Below are 15,503 nucleotides of genomic sequence, written 5' to 3'. Positions count from 1 at the left end.
CCAGTGACGTTTCTCTGTGTTAACATCCGTGCCCCCCCCGCCCCGCCTGCCTCCCGGTCTGTTTTGCTGGGTGAACTTGGCACACACAGACATTCTGAAGGGGAATTACAGACAGACAGGAAGTAAACCGGAGAGCGAGGCCCTTCATCTGCTTAGGCTTGGGGCTCTAGAACAAGAACCTGACAAATGGGGACACATCTCCTGTAATCTCAAAGCAAATTAACCCAGAGAGTATTGTTTTTCTGAAACATAAACCCCGTATTAGTGGATTTTTTTTTTTTAAAAAAAGACAAAGACTTGTGAAATAGTTAAACTGAAATTAAACCTATATATTTTCCAAAGTCATTGTACTGGAATGAACTGAAATATTCTCCAAACAGACTCTGAATCCAGCTGATACTTCACTTGGTTTCGAGTCCTGGTTAAACAGAGAAGTGCCTTTTAGATAACCGCCCATCATCATAAAAGGTGAGGCAGGCCTACAAAAACATGCTGAGGGTCCTGTTTTCAAGTTCTCCTCACTAACGCAGAGCTTCTGTGAGCCTGTTTCAGGCTCTCTCACGGCTTCTCACAGGCAGAAATGTTGCTGCCCAGGAAAAAGGTGGGAGCTTCCAAGAGGGGGGCAGACCCCGGACCCAGAAGTGGGCTGGTGTTTCTGCTGCTTCTCAGCTGGGCTGTTGGGGAGCGAAGAGTGGGGAGCAGGTCTCCACCTGGGAGTTGTCCTGCTGCCCCATCTCTCCTCTCCCAGCCCCACTGTCCAAGTTCAAGCATGGAGCCTTGAAGCAACATGGCTCAGTCTGAAGATTATTTCCCCCAAGTTTTTCAGAAGATTTTTTCTACAACAGTCCTGTTTAAATCTGCCTTTCAGTACTTGTTATATTGTACTGCAATAATCTGTTTATAGCAATCCTATAGTTATCTCAAGAACAGGGACCCCGCCATCTTTGGATCTCCCAGTATCTAGCACAGAGCATCTCAGATAACCAATAAACCACTAAATGAGGGATTGCAGGAATGAAAGAACACCGAATGGCATTGATTAATCATTCATTTCCTTTCCTGACTTCCATTTATCAGCCATATGTAATGAAGTATGCAATTTTTAAAAAGTAACATTAAGAGTATGATTTCCACTAAGTTTCAGGACATTTTGAAAACAGCGTATGGAGTTTCATCATTATGTCCACTGGGCCCTGGGGGCCAGGAAACCTGAACTGGGACCTTTTGGCTTCACCAGTCGTTATCAAACCTGAATGTGCATTAGAATCACCTGAAGGGCTTCTTGGACCAGATTGCTGGGCCGCACTCCCAGAGGCTCTAATCCAGTAGGTCTCGGGTAATGCTGGTGCTACTGGTCCGGGGACAACACTTTGAGAAACGTTGGTCTAAGAGAGTGAGCAGGGGCGGTGGGTGATGGGCTGGTCGTTCCTGTGCAACACCTTCCACAGACCGTTCATCCACCTCGCAGTGGCCCATAGTGAAGATAAGGAACAACAGTGGCACCTTACGTCCACAGAGTATTCAAAACATGGCCCTGGATCAGCTTCCTCAACCTTCTTCACAGGGATGTAAGCTACAAGTAAGAAAAGAAGCAAATACGACCAGTGCTTTGGAAAATCAAAAGAACTATGGAAAGGGGCTGTTTTAGCATCACAAAGATCCCAACTTTGTATTGGGCTCCCCACCCGCACCCCAGAGGCCTTCCTGGGTTGGACTTCTCGGCAAAGAAACACTGACGTTAATTTAATGGAACAAACACCCTGCATTAGGAAACATGAAAAATGGCTGAAAAGTTTTATGTGCTGGAGTTTGCACACTGGAGGAGTCCACAACTCTCTGGGCGTTGTACGAAGCTGATGCAGAAGGCCTGGCGTCTGTTCAGTATCCGTGCGTCTGTCTCTACCACTGATGCCACAACCACCAGGGTTGTTTCCTGGGGATCTGCGCGCTCAGGCAGACCGGCTGCTGGCAGCCCTGACTCCTACATTAATCAGCTTGACATCTGGAACCAACCTGAGGTACCCCATCTGATTGCCACAGATGCCTTTACTTTTCAGCTGTCAGCAAAGAGATTATTCAGTTCAGGGTGCCAGGTCTACAGCACACGATCTAACTGGAGGGCTGTGTTCAAAAGTAAGCTGAATAATCTGGGAGAGTGGGCAAGACAAAAATTTCCCTCAGTAATCTGTCAGCTCAAACCTACACCGGGAAGGCGTTTTGCCCACAGCAGCAAAATTACTGTGGTTGGGTAGATCTGGCCAGATTAGGTTCTACACATCCTTGGAGGGCATATTTTGCCCATTTTTGCAAACGACAATCCTCCTAACTATACAGCAGCAGCGGCAGCTACTTTCAAAACCCTTTAGTACCTGGGCCACTGCCGCCAGGCCTGCGTCCTTTAGTGATGCTGGGAAAGACATCTAAACGGCTCCTTCGGTAAGTTCCAGAGAAGCATGGCCCTGCTCAGTGCAGAGCGACCTGCTCATGCCATCATCGTGACAGCAGCATGGGCCTGGGCTGGGGGGCACAGTGTCATCCCTTGTTACCATAGCATTTACACCTTCTAACGTGAAAAATGAGGCGCAGGGCATTATCCAGAAGAGCCACTAGTTGGAAATTGCTCTGTGATGTGTCAGGATGCAGCTCGCAATAGGACTCACTCTCTACCTTACGAAGGAGAAAAAGATCTGTAGCTAACGTTGTAAATCAGCCAGGAGACAAACGTCTGCATGGATTGTCACCCACCTTTTCACGGTATGGATTTCCCAAAGCCCCTAGCCATAAAGAACCCAAACCGGAGTGGATGGGCCTCCTGGCTCCCCTGTTTGCTGATTTAATTTTCCTCTCTGAACATACACAGCCCCATAATCAGAACATTCACCGACCGTAAGCACAGCTTAAACTCCGTACACGTGTACCTGCACATGGAGAAGCTCGGGCTGGGGTACGGTTTCAATAAAAACAGTCCTTCTGCGCTGATTAGAATGTGTAAAGAGTAAATCTGTTTATACCACAGTCTACTCAAAACTTGTGTTGGCAGCAACACTCTCAGTGAATAAACGTCAATAGCAAGTCTACGTGGAGGGTATGAGCTAAACTACTCAGTTTAGAGACTCAGCACTTAGTCTAAAATGGCATGTCCAACCCACTCTGCTGCGTCCATCAGGAAGGCCTGCCAGAGGCCCTTGTCTGAGCCTCAGGCTGCTAATCAGGCAGGCATGCCAATGACGCTCGTTCCTCTGCAGAGTTCAAGTCCACCCCCAAAAGGAAAGGGGTGTTGGGAGGATGCTGCAGTGTTTCCTGTGTTAGAGTCCTGCAATGTTTGGGCAAGGCGTTCCCCATCTCTTAAAATAACGGTGGGATCATTCTGGGTCTACAGTAGCATGAAGAATGAGATTATTGAATTAATTAAAAACCAGCAGGGCATTTAATTTTTTCTGATGCTCCATTTTTCATTTCCTGTTGGTTTTGTAAAAATCAGAAATCAAGCACTGTCTACTGAATCTATCACCCACCTACTGATCCAGACCAGTCGCAGCCCCGGTCCCATGAGGGCAAGAGCCCCTGCAGGTCTACAGGATGCAGAAGAACCCTTGGTCACACTCAAGAACCCAGAAGGAAGAGGAAAAACACAAGTGGAAGAGCTGAAGGTGGTGACAAATCACAAGTGGAAAACGGAGACCACGTCTAGGTGGAGCCGGGTGTGATACGGGCTGCCCTGCCGGGAGGGGTGAATGCAGCCCTCCACGGAGACTGCCCTCGGGAGGGCGTCGGCATCACCAGTGGTACTGATGCGAGCCAGAGAGAGATCTCCGGTGATGCACAGTCTTCTCTTTCAGCTTGGCTGTGCGATCCCCTCCATTTATTGAGCTGGAGGGAGAGGGGAGGGGGCAGCTTGCCTTCAATAACAATAATAAAACAACAGCAATAATAATAATCTCAGCAAATATGTACTACCTGCCAGATACTATTTTAAGTGTTTGACATTTACTAACTCATTTAATCATAACCACCACCACCCTAGGAGGAGGTATGATTACCATCCCCGTTTTACAGGTGAAGAAACTGAGGCACAGAGGCGCAGGAACTTCCCAAGCTCCTCCAGTCAGGAAGTGGTAAAGGAGACTCAAGCAACTCGCTCAGTCACGCGCTTTAGCCCAAGTCTCCGTTGCCCGAAAGTCCCAGTACCCAGCACACCGAGCGCAGGTCTAAGCCCTTGGCAAGCCCTCACCCGGTTAGTCTTCACTGCAGTGTCGTGGGCAGGTGCTGCCACTCTCCCCGTCCTGCAGGTGCGGGCCTCAGGCCCTGAGAGGGAGGCCAGGGCCGCAGGGAAGAGGAGCCCAGGGAAGGTGGCGAGCCCCAGGGCCCTGTGCTCCATCCTCCTTGCCACACTGCTGGCAGAGGGCAACTGAACGCACCTGCGTCGTTGCCACCCTCTCCTCCTGCCCCTTAGACCTTCTCTCACTCCAGGCTCTGACAGAACCCCTGTCGCCCTCCTCAGTGATGAAGTTTTTATCTGCACGCCCCGTGCTGGCAGATGGGGTACAACATGGGGGGGGCCCACCCCTGGAACAGGCTATCTTCCCTTCCCCAGGTACTTCAGGCATTTGCTCAGAGCCGAGTCACAGTTGGCAAAGGCTGTGCGCACACAGAGCAAGTCCAGGCAATTCTTTCTGACAATTTACACTCCAGAAAAACTCCAGTTAGAAATGTAGCCATTTATAGAGCATTATAGAGGACTTTCAACATACATCAGTGATTTCATACACGTTATTTCATTTAATTCTCATATCATATCTCATATCATATCAGTGAGGCAGCCATTGTTGTCTCTGATTTTAGTGGGAAAAATACGCATGATTCAAGAAAAGCTATGTGACTTGTCCAAGATAGTAAAAATCACAGCTGGGGCAAAAATCCATATCTGTATTGCGATGCTGCAACATTACACATCAATTTATCCTTCGGCCCTTTACAAATAACAATGACTAAAAAAACTCTCTGCCTTTAGCCTGTTGGACGAGGGTGGTTACCAGCTTCACTGGGCCACATGTGCCTACTCCTCTGTGCAGTCAGATGTCCACGTGAGCTGGTACAGGCTCCGCGTCGCTTCATCCCTTCCATCCGTCTCCTGGAATGAGACCAGTCTCCACGCCCCGCTCTGGAGTGCACGTCTAGGGAACCGCAAGCAAAGGGGCTTCCATAAGGGGCCTCCTCCCCATTCCTCACATCCTCCTGAGAGCCCTGGCTAGCTGACCTTTCAGGCATGATGAAAGATAGCTCTTTTTGGTTTATTTTCCCCAGATACTTGGAGGAATGTTGTTCTGGGCTTGTGTTCAGTGGGTTTGTGTTTTTTGTTGCTGTAATGGTGTTTTGCTACAGTGATATTACCATATTTTGGAAGTTTTCTAAACCATTGCCCATGCACCCAGGGGTGACTATTAAAATGATGAGGACATTTTTATAAATCACAAAAATAAATAAATGCATAAAAGCGCAGTTAGTAAAATGGGCAAAGCTAACTCAGCCAAAGAAACCACTGAAAGTGTTTTTCAGAATCTAAAAGGAGTTTCATGCCTAAGAAAAAGCCCATAGAATAAAAATTCTGTACATTTTAAGGGAAAAAAATAAGTATATATGAATAATATGATAAATGGTAACTGCCGACTTTGATTTTATATTTTATCTAGGTATCTAGATGGAAGAAATACAGATAGGAAAAAAATAAGCATATATGCATTAGGAATAATTATAATGTTATGTCTTATGAATGTATAATCATTGTTTTGCTAGAATCAAAAATCATTACTTGTAGGATAATTTTTTCTTTTTAAGTTACTTTAAAAAAATAAAGGAGTCCTTCTGTTCTTTCTCATCTAACATCTATGATCTGTAACAAATCTGAAGACCTACCAGATGAAGCGATTATGGCCAGAACCTGCTAAAAACATCAGAAGCTAGAATTTCTGGATCATCTGCCCAGCCCTCTCCCTGCCTCTCCCCATCCACTGCTCTGCCGGGAGCATGGCCTCTACCAGTTGGGGCTTCACTGACTGCATAGAAACTGAATCCTAGTCTCCCTGGTCATCCTTGAAAACTCACATAGGTGGTTTCCCAAAAGAGAAGAAGTTGATCGCCATATGCTCTGTGTGGTGGGCAAAGTTTCAGCGAACAGACACGGAAGAACCTACACGGAAGAAATGAAAGTTGAGTGCTCAATTTCATTAACGGGCAAAAATTCAACTGTTCACAGGTTGACAAAAGTTTTAAAATGTGTACTTTGTTTCAGGTATTTTAGGGGCAGGCAGGGCTTTTGGCCTTCTGATGGGGACAGGGAGACAGGGAGGTGAATGTAGGGTGCGGCTGTATCTCACCTGCAGGGCTCCCCATGGTGGAACTGCCCCAACAGCGGGGCAGCTGACCCCGGCCTGGGCCCCAGGCCCACCGGCACCTCGGCTGGGCAGATTTGAGGCCACAGGCTCATTATAGATGATTACGGTTAGAGACCTTGTGCAATATCTGAAGAAAGCAGGCTTCAGACCCCCTGGACTTAAACTAGCTATGTTTTAAACGGCAAAGCAGATGGGCACAGAGAGTCGTCCTAGCACATCCCACAGTATTAAGGGAGGGGAACGTCTTCCCACAGTGCGATACTGTGAAGGGGCAGGCGGTCAGAGAGCAAGCCTTCCGTCAGCTATAGAACTGATAAGACTCTGTCACTTCTGTAACCCTCAGGTCTGCGTGTGTGTGGTCTGAAAACTCAAACCAAAGAAAGCGTGTGTTTTGGGGGGGATGCAGGTAGAGCCAAAATAGCAGCTGTGTCCAGATTTGTTTTTAAGTCTGCCAAATGCATGTGGAGTAACAGAATCAAACATTCTTCTCAAGCAGAAAGAATTATTTTGCTTCCAAACACCAATCACGTAAAAGTGGTCTCAAAAATGATTAGAAATGCAGCGCCGTTATTCTTTCTAATCACGTACAAAATTTCAAGTACTGTCTGTAAAACACTCGCAGGCAATCAAACCTTGAGATTCCTCCTGTGATGGTAGCAGTCTTGTTGGGCGATGTTCGCCCTAGAACAGCTGCTGAGATCCTAGCAGGAAAAAGAGCCACATGATTCTTCAGCTCATAATCCAGTTATTTTCCCGAGGTTACGTTTGGGCATCACAGTGGTGCAAACAGCAAGGCAAGTAGCTCTGGGTCAACAGCCAGAAAATGGGGCTCTCCAACCTCACCAGGGGGAGGGAATGAGCAGACAGTGTGTTTGGACTTTCTCTCGCCCAGCGCACCCTTATACACACACACACCCACCATGCCTTCCAGACTTGCCCTTCCGTGGCTTCCTGGTGCCCACCGCAGGAGCAGAAGGGGCAGGAAGAGAAGCCCAAAGCTGAGCCAGGCCTCCCCTAGCTGCTGGCTTCCCAGGCCTGGCATCAATTTTGCTCTCTGATGAGCCCTGACAACCATGTGGGTGACCCGGAAGAGATTCCCGTGACCTGTGCCTGTTCCTCATGCTCTACCCATGCTGCCAAGAAGCCGGTGCCTTCCTCACTCTGCTCCCTTAGCAACACCATCAAGGCCCTTCCCACTCCTTAATGGATACGAATATACCAAGTTTTCTAAATCTTTTCTCCCCAAGCAAATCTCCAAGAGGGCAGGAAACATCTCTTTCTTGCTTGCCCTTCATTATCGCTAGGACAGTGCTAAGCAAATAGCAGTCTCTCAGAAACAAACTGTGTGAGGAGTCTCTCCGGTGTAAGTTTTGGTCAGTTGTACAGGATGGATAAGGACAAAAGAAAACAAACATCACAAGTGACAATTTATAAGGCAAAGTCAGCCTCTCCTAAGAAATCCTATTAAACTAAAGCCTTGTTTTCACTATTGCCCCGGATATGTGAGCATGGGGCTCTGGGATAGTCCTGTTCTTTCCTCAAGCTTTGTGGCTACACCGACTGTGAATAAAAAGTAAAATCTGAATCTTAATGTCATTGCTTTTCAGGGCAAACCTTGCAGTTCATCTCCACTAACTGACTAAAACCAGCTGTGGTCCCTCCACATCCTCTGCGGATTTGTTCTTGGTAGGAAGTACTGAAAAGGCCACAAAATAAAATACTCGCCGATCTGAAAAGAGAGGTTGCCCTTTATGATTCGCACCTACAGCCAAGAAGTCCTGTAAATCTAAATTCTCACTCCTTTGGAGGGGGAGTGTCATGAGTTAATGGATTATTTTCCTTTCTGAGCTTTAAGGGGTGGGGTAGTTGGAATTTTCACTTTCTTTCCCCCTGAATATTTTGATTTTTAAAATCACTCAGTGCCAGTATCTACATGAGTCAAACGGAATAGGGCATGGAGGGCGGTGGAGGGAATTTGGGGCTGGCCAGCGTGAGGGGGTGTGCACGAGCTTCTCTCTTCCTACCTTTGCAAAAGATGGACCCTCCATCTGTGGGGCACAGCTTCTGGTCCTGCATTCTCCCAGGAAAAGGCGTCCACCCTGACAGCTAGCAAAGGTCACTTCTCTCACCGCTAAGCCTACAGTCTGGTTCCTCCTTTGTGAGTGCTTTGCTGACCTGATGGCCTTCCGCAGAAGATTCTGACTGTTTCTGGCACAACTCAATATTGCTGCCCTAGCACCTTCACCAAGACAGCCTTGGTCACATCCTGCACTGTGTGTAAAGAAAGCATCACGGTTCTCTCCCCTCTACCAACATTTCCTCCCCTTGAAAGAGCAAGTTAGCAAGAGGTGCAGAGGAAATGGCTCCTTTCTACCCGGGACACTGGGACAAGAGCCCCAATTAGGGCGACAGACAAGACTGGCAACAGCTTCGTTTTCACGATCTTCTCTCAGTGGCCAATCCTTGGGCTAAAAAGAAGCCCCAACATCAGACGCGCACCCTCACCCGGCCACCGACCCGCCCCGGGGGGCTCAGGGTCCGCTCCCCAGCCCAGACCGGAAGAAGCCCGGTGGCGGAAGGTGGGCCTGTCACCAACCGAGGCTTTCCACCGCCGGCGTGGATTAAGTAACACCCGAAAAATCAGCATTTGCACACATGCCAGGGGCTGATTACCGGGCCTTTCAGCCGGGGCAGCCGACGCGATTTCAGAGCAATTTCTCCGATTACTCAGCCCAAGACCGCCCGGGGCGCGGCTCCAACGACACTCCCGGGCCCGCGGAGCCCCCTACGCAGCCACCTCGCGGCCCCGGCCCCCCGCTCGCGGGCCTCGGCAGGAGCCCGCGACAGGCCAAACCGAGACCGCCACCCACCGGCACCGCGTCCGCCGGCGCTTCAAGCTCCAGCGATCGGGTCCCTTTCTGCGGCCCCAGCCCTGGCATGGAGACCTGTGCCTCCCCGGGGTGCAGCGAACCGGCTCCCTGCGGCCCCGAAACGGCCAGGGGGCCCCTGAGGCCTCCATCCGTCCTCAGTCTGCGAACTCGCCGCTCAGAGGCCCATCCGCCCCGGGCTCGCGCCGCTGCCCTGGGCTTTCGTGACCTGTGGCTCGCGGAGCTGGGCCCCCAGCTACGATTCGCGGAGCTGAGAAAAGGGACGCAACTGCGTCTGCGGGGCGGAGGAAGGAGCTGCGGGGGCCGCTCAGGGTCAGCCTCGCCCACCCCACGGGAGCCAGAACGCCAGGGGGCTGTGCGCCTGCCGCCCGACCTCGCCCTGGCCGCTCGGCCACCTCGCCCGACCCGGGCGCCTGCGGCTCTGGCCATCTCCGGAGACCAACTGGTTTTCAAATGGTTATGATAAACCTCTATCTTAACTTCCTTTATGGGACCGACCTCGAGGCTGTGTGAATGTCTCCTGACAGACGAAATGGACGGTTATTAGCAGTACAAAGCCCGTCGGACCGTAGCGTGAGTTCAAGGGAACATTTCGGTGTCGCACCGAAATTGCTGCGCATGTAAACCAATTTCTCCGGCAGAAGGGTAAACACAGACTCGTTTGAACCGCGGGATGGAAACAGATGATGGCATATCGCAAACAGTTCCCCGAAATACAACAGACTTCTGGGCCAATTACACGTGGTTAGCTCTGAATGGCAGAGGAAATAGTTTTCTTTGCTGCTAAATGTCACAGAAGTCACCTAAAGGCACAGAAGGAGGCTGCTTTGTTTTTGCGAAACTTGCTAAAATCAATCTGAGCTGGAGCCACTTGTAAAAGGCAGACCCACGTCCCGCTCCCCGCCGCCGGTTTCAGGCCTTTGTGAAGGACAGAACCGGGAACTGGGGAGCCGGGCGCCGAGCTTCCAAGGCTGAACCCGCCGGTGCAGACGACGGGGCGAGAGAGAGGAGACGAGCGCGCTGCCAGCTCCGGTCCCCGCCCCCGCCCCGCGCCGGCCGAGCAGGGAACCGGCCAACCGGGCTGCCCAGCGTCCCGCCGACGAGCTCCCGTGCGCGAACAGCATGGAGCCCGGGCACGCGGGAAGGGGCGCCCGGCCGAGGTCCTCGAGAACCAGCCCGAGCGCCCACGAGAGAGGCCGCAGGCCCGTGGGCGGGGCCCGACCCGGAGCGAGGCCCGCGGCCAGCACTGCCCTCCGGGCCGCCCGGCGCCGCCGGCCGGGTGCGGGGTGCTGGGTGCGGGGTGCGGGGCGCGGGCGCGCAGGGAGGCCCGGCCGGACCTGCGCCCAGGGACTGAATCTCCGCTGCGGGAGGCCTCGGATCGTCGGGCCCAGGCCGGGCGGGGCACCGGCTCCGAGCTGCGGCCGGGGGCGGCGCAGAGCCGGGTCACCGCGTCCCCGGCTCCGGAAGGCGCGCGGGTGGGCGCGGGGCCGGAGGGAGCGCGCGCTCGGAGCCGCGTGCAGGGTTCAGCCGTGTTTCGGTTGCCCTCTGACCTGACCCTGGGCGCACAAAGGCCTCCCGGGTGCGCCGCCATGGCCCAGCCTTCAGTCGCTGCCAAATTAATGAGCCCACGTCAGGTTGGGTTTACAGCTCGGCCGGGAAGCAGCCGAGTGGAAAATGAGCCCGGGGCGGCCGCGGGGCCGGGGAAGTCGAGGCCGCGCCGCGGCGCCCTCCGCTCCCGCTCTCCCTGCTGCCGCCTCCCGAGGGGGCGGGCCTGCCGGGGAACCCGCTGGTCTGCGAGCAACGGGTCTGCCCTGCTTCCCGACGCCGCCGCAGACCCCGCAGGTAACATCCCCGCAGCACAGGCCAGGCGCGCTTGACGCGGGTCGTGGGGTTGTGGCCTGGCGACCCTTCGGTGTCTCTGCGGCGCCCTGGGCTGCCGGGTTTGGGGGTCCAAGTTCGCGTTCCCGGGAATCGGTTCCTCCTGACCACGGGGACCCGGGTGGCCCCAATGAGTATGAGTATCCGCCCGAGGGAGGGAGGGAGGGGAAAATGGTTCACCCCTTCCAGGAGCAAGGGTCTGCAAGGCCGGTTCCCAGAGGCGGCATTTTCAGTCTGCTGCGCGGTGCCCGGGTTTGAAAGCCAAAATAAGTTGGAAACGGATTTGTCGTTTGTCTTAAATAGAGGTCGATCTGCTGGTTCATCCTGAAGTCTGGAAGACTGGCTCCCTGTGCTGACGGCTCTGCTGTCCTATAGCTCTTTAAACACTGTGGGGAATTCCATTCAAGAAAAATGACCAGACTTGAAGCTGATAAAACGTAAGACATTGATTTATCTTATTCCTTCCAGGTTTTTCAAACATAGTATAAGAAAGCACTTTCATTTAAAAACACCCAAAAGGTCAGAAGAGCAATGCTCTCAAGAAGCCCTCTTCCCCTGCAGCTCTGTCTGCTGTCGAGAAGCGAGAAGGTTAAGCACTGGGAGCAACTGGCGTAACTGCTGCCTCCTGCACCTTCCTCACCCCGGCTTCAAGGAGCACTGCCTTTCAGCAGTGGGGGGCCCTGCCACAGACCCCTTTTCTTCTAGTACCCTGAGCAAGGGCAGGACTAGGTCACCGCTCATAACCCCCCACACTTATCCAATCAGTTGCCTGGTCTAGATTCCACACACCCGCCTCCTGCATCCTGGGGGAGCTTCTAACCCTTGCAGCCCCACTGCCTTGTCTGAGTCCACACCCTCCTCTGGAATCTCAGTGTACTTAGAAGGTCAAGTTGCTTTTATGATGTCGAATGGTCACTCCCTTTAAGGTGTTAAGTATCTCCAAGAGTGCACACAAGTAAACTATGATGCACTATAATTAGCTTTTTAGGTAAACTATCCCCTCAACTAAAATTTTAATCCCTGGGGGGCAATGACCAGGACCAACTGTCTGCGTTGTGCCACAGTGCAGTGCCAGATCAAGAAATGTTACCTATGTTGATTCCACCCCTAATTAGAACTAATATAGTCTCTTCTATAATGCTAAGAACTAGAGTGGTGGCAGTCGGTGGGGGGACCAACTCTTTCCTCATCATTCATTCCTGCTTCATTCTAAATTCTGTCAATAGACTTGTGTTTCTTCTGAACCCAAACTGAGATAGTACCATTGAAGGAAGTGAAATTTTGATTGGAGGAGGAGAAAGGGAGTGGGGAAAAGGAGAAGAAACTTGGGAAGGCAGAGGATTTTGAGAAATAATAGGATGGGTATCAGTACAAAGTGAAGGTAGTGAAGGAAACAGGAGGTGCCAAGGAATTAGGGAGCAAGAACACCACCCAAAGGTGGGCCAGAGAGAGAGAAAAGAGGTAGGCTGAGGGCAAGTTCACCTACTAAGAGGCAGCATGGTATTGTGGCTAAGAGCTCAGGTTCAGCACTCTCTGGCTGTATGTCCCAGGACAGGCTAAATGACCCTATGATCTTCAGTTTCATCACCTGTGAAGTGAGGATAGTAATAATACTTATGCCACCAAGGTATGAGGGTTAAATAAAATAAAATGTACTAAATAAACATTAGCGATGACTGCTCTTAATTTCAGCCGGGGCACCATGTCATAATGTGAGGCCTTTGGCATGTATCTCTGTTCTCATATTACAGTCTACCTTATTGGTAGATAGTGATGTGGGGAAAAGAGCTTTCTTCTCTTAAATATGAGAAAGTGACAAAGTATCAAAAGATACTTTAAGGAAAACTTTCTAACAAAAGACAAAAACCAAAATGGAAAAATAAGTAACTGGGAGGAATTAGAGAAAATTTTAAAGAAACACACATACACACACAAACAAATAAGTCTTCCAAGTAAAATCTTTGGTGAGATGAGGAAAGGTATTACATCCATGGAATTAGAAAAGGATATTCTAAAAAAGAAACATTGAGAACAAGAAAGAGATTTTGGAAATTAAAAATTTTAAATATGGCAGAAATAAATTCAGTAAGAGAGTCAAGACGAAGTTGAAGAAATCTTTCAGAAAAGAACCAAAAGACAAAGAGATGGAAAATAGGAAAAAAAGGATAAGAAAATGAGAAGAGAATACAGGAAATCCAACACTCAAACTGAATTCCAGGAAGAAAGTACAGAGATAATAGAGGGGAAATTTTTTTCAAAGAAACAGTACAAGAAAATTTCCCAGAACTTACCGGGATGGTTCTCAGACCAGAAGGGCTGATTGGGTGCCTACCACAAAGAATAAGAAAAGACTTATACCAAGGACATAATCATGAAATTTCAGAAACTCACAAATACATAGAAACTCCAAAACCCTTCCAGAAAGAAAAACAGGTCCCATACCAAAACCCAGGAACCAGAATGGCATTGAACTTCTCAAAAATAACACTAGAAAAAGGAAATAGAGTAATGCCTTTACAATTCAAAGGAAAAATAATTTACAGTCTAGAATTCTATATCCAGCTAAACTGCTTGTCAAATGTGCAGATAGAATAAAGACATTTTCAGACATGCAAATTCAAAATTTTATCTCCAGGTACCCTGCAACAGACACTTCTGACCCACCCAACAGCCATCATAATATTTCCTTCATATTATTTTTTTAAGGCATCACATAGCCACGTGCTTCTAGGAAGTCAAGCCTTTTCCCAGCCCCAAGGAGTAGCCCTGATTAATCTAAGCCAACAAGTTATTGGCAAGCCCTACCCCTTGCCAATGATTGGCTTAGAAATGGGCATGGAACACAACTCCGATCAATTAAATCTGAGGAAAAGTCTTCAAGGGGTATAGGAGGATTTTCTTCACCACAAAAAGGGGCATAAGGAAAGGACTTGTTCTGTCAGCCAGCCTTTGTATGAGGTTGTGTGAGGACATGATGATCCAAGTTGCAGCAGTTATCTCATCAAGGAGAAAATCCAAACATCAAGGATGGCAGAGAAGAAAGATGAAAAGAACTCAGGTACTTGATGATGTCATTGCATTCATCACACCTGAACTAGCCAATATCCAGACTTCTTGTTATGCGAGTGCCAGACTGCAAACTCTATGCACTTGTGCTCCTTTCTCAAGCTGAACTGTATGGTGAAAGCAATAATAATTAATAAAAATACCTACTATTGATTGAGTATTGCCCTATGGTCTTTTGATTAATGGCTACAATAAGTCTGTGAAATGAGCGTATTGTGTCCTTTTTGCACATGAGGAGATATAGGCTCGAACAAGTAGGTGAATGAGCCAGGTTTGTACCCATCCCTCTCTGACTCTAAGGTCTGGAGAGTTAACTCTGATTATTTTCTTAGAGTTTGTCAGATGATACTCAGACAGATGTGAACGGGGCATGGGAAAGTGTTTGGAAACAGAATATGCCAAGTTCAAACATGCATTTAATAACCACTTTTAATTCACCTAGTTATTTGGTCAACGTAGTTCAGGTTTGTGTTAACCAACTGCCAAGGGAGTCCCCAATGACCCTCACTTCCTGGTATTCACACTTTTGTGTAGTCCATTCCCATAACGAATAGGGCTGACCTGTGTAATCAATACGATATCATGACAATGGGTAATTTCCAAGGCTAGGTCATAAAAGCCATCATGGCTTCTGCCTGGCTTTCTCTTAGGTCACTCACTCTGGGGGAAGCCACCTGCCATGTCACGCACACTAAAGAAGCCCTATGGAGAGGCCCATGTGTCAAGAAACTGAAACCTCCTGCCAAAACCCATGTGAGTGAGCCGTCTTGGAAGTGGATCCTCCAGCCCCAGTCAAGCTTTCAGATGCCTGCAAGCCTTCATGGAAGGCCTTGAGCCAGGACCACCGAGCCGAGTCACTCCTGAATTCTTGACTCCCAGAAACTTGGAGATACTAAAGGTTTACTGTTCTAAACTGCTCAGTTTTGGGGTGATTTAGTACAGAGCAACAGATAAATTAGTACACGGGGTAACTGAACAAACCTCCTCTTAAGTTAAAGGCGGAGAAGGACCTGATATTTGTTTCTCATTTTGTGTTTTCCGAAGAAGACATATCTGGTCCTCACTGCGACTCTGAAGGGAACGGGGAAACAGCCATTTCAGAAACCTGATCATCAGACAGACTCGCTCAAGGCACTCAAGTTAACCAGGGACAAAATGGACGGAAAAGCATTCGGGGTCTTTTTCGCCAAGCCTTTCCAGTATCCCTGTTTAAAGTTAGCTTAGACAGAAAGACCCTAAGAATCAATACAAAATAAAGCAAAACTGAAAACTATCCCCA

At 49.6% G+C, this 15,503-nt stretch overlaps 1 long non-coding RNA gene across 1 annotated transcript; it reads right to left on the bottom strand.

The window, feature by feature from the left end:
• Window positions 1–4,699: 4,699 nt before the first annotated feature.
• Window positions 4,700–9,542, bottom strand: LOC123288786 (uncharacterized). The gene is made up of 3 exons (XR_011506063.1): window positions 9,263–9,542; window positions 6,103–6,187; window positions 4,700–5,174 (listed from the first exon to the last, which is right to left on the bottom strand). It is a non-coding gene; the product is annotated as an uncharacterized lncRNA (long non-coding RNA).
• Window positions 9,543–15,503: the final 5,961 nt, after the last annotated feature.

The sequence above is a fragment of the Equus asinus genome, chromosome 9 (genome assembly GCF_041296235.1).
Source record: "Equus asinus isolate D_3611 breed Donkey chromosome 9, EquAss-T2T_v2, whole genome shotgun sequence".
Taxonomy (NCBI): domain Eukaryota; kingdom Metazoa; phylum Chordata; class Mammalia; order Perissodactyla; family Equidae; genus Equus; species Equus asinus.
Note: the sequence above shows the minus strand (reverse complement) of the source record. Positions and strands in the feature narration are given on the sequence as shown.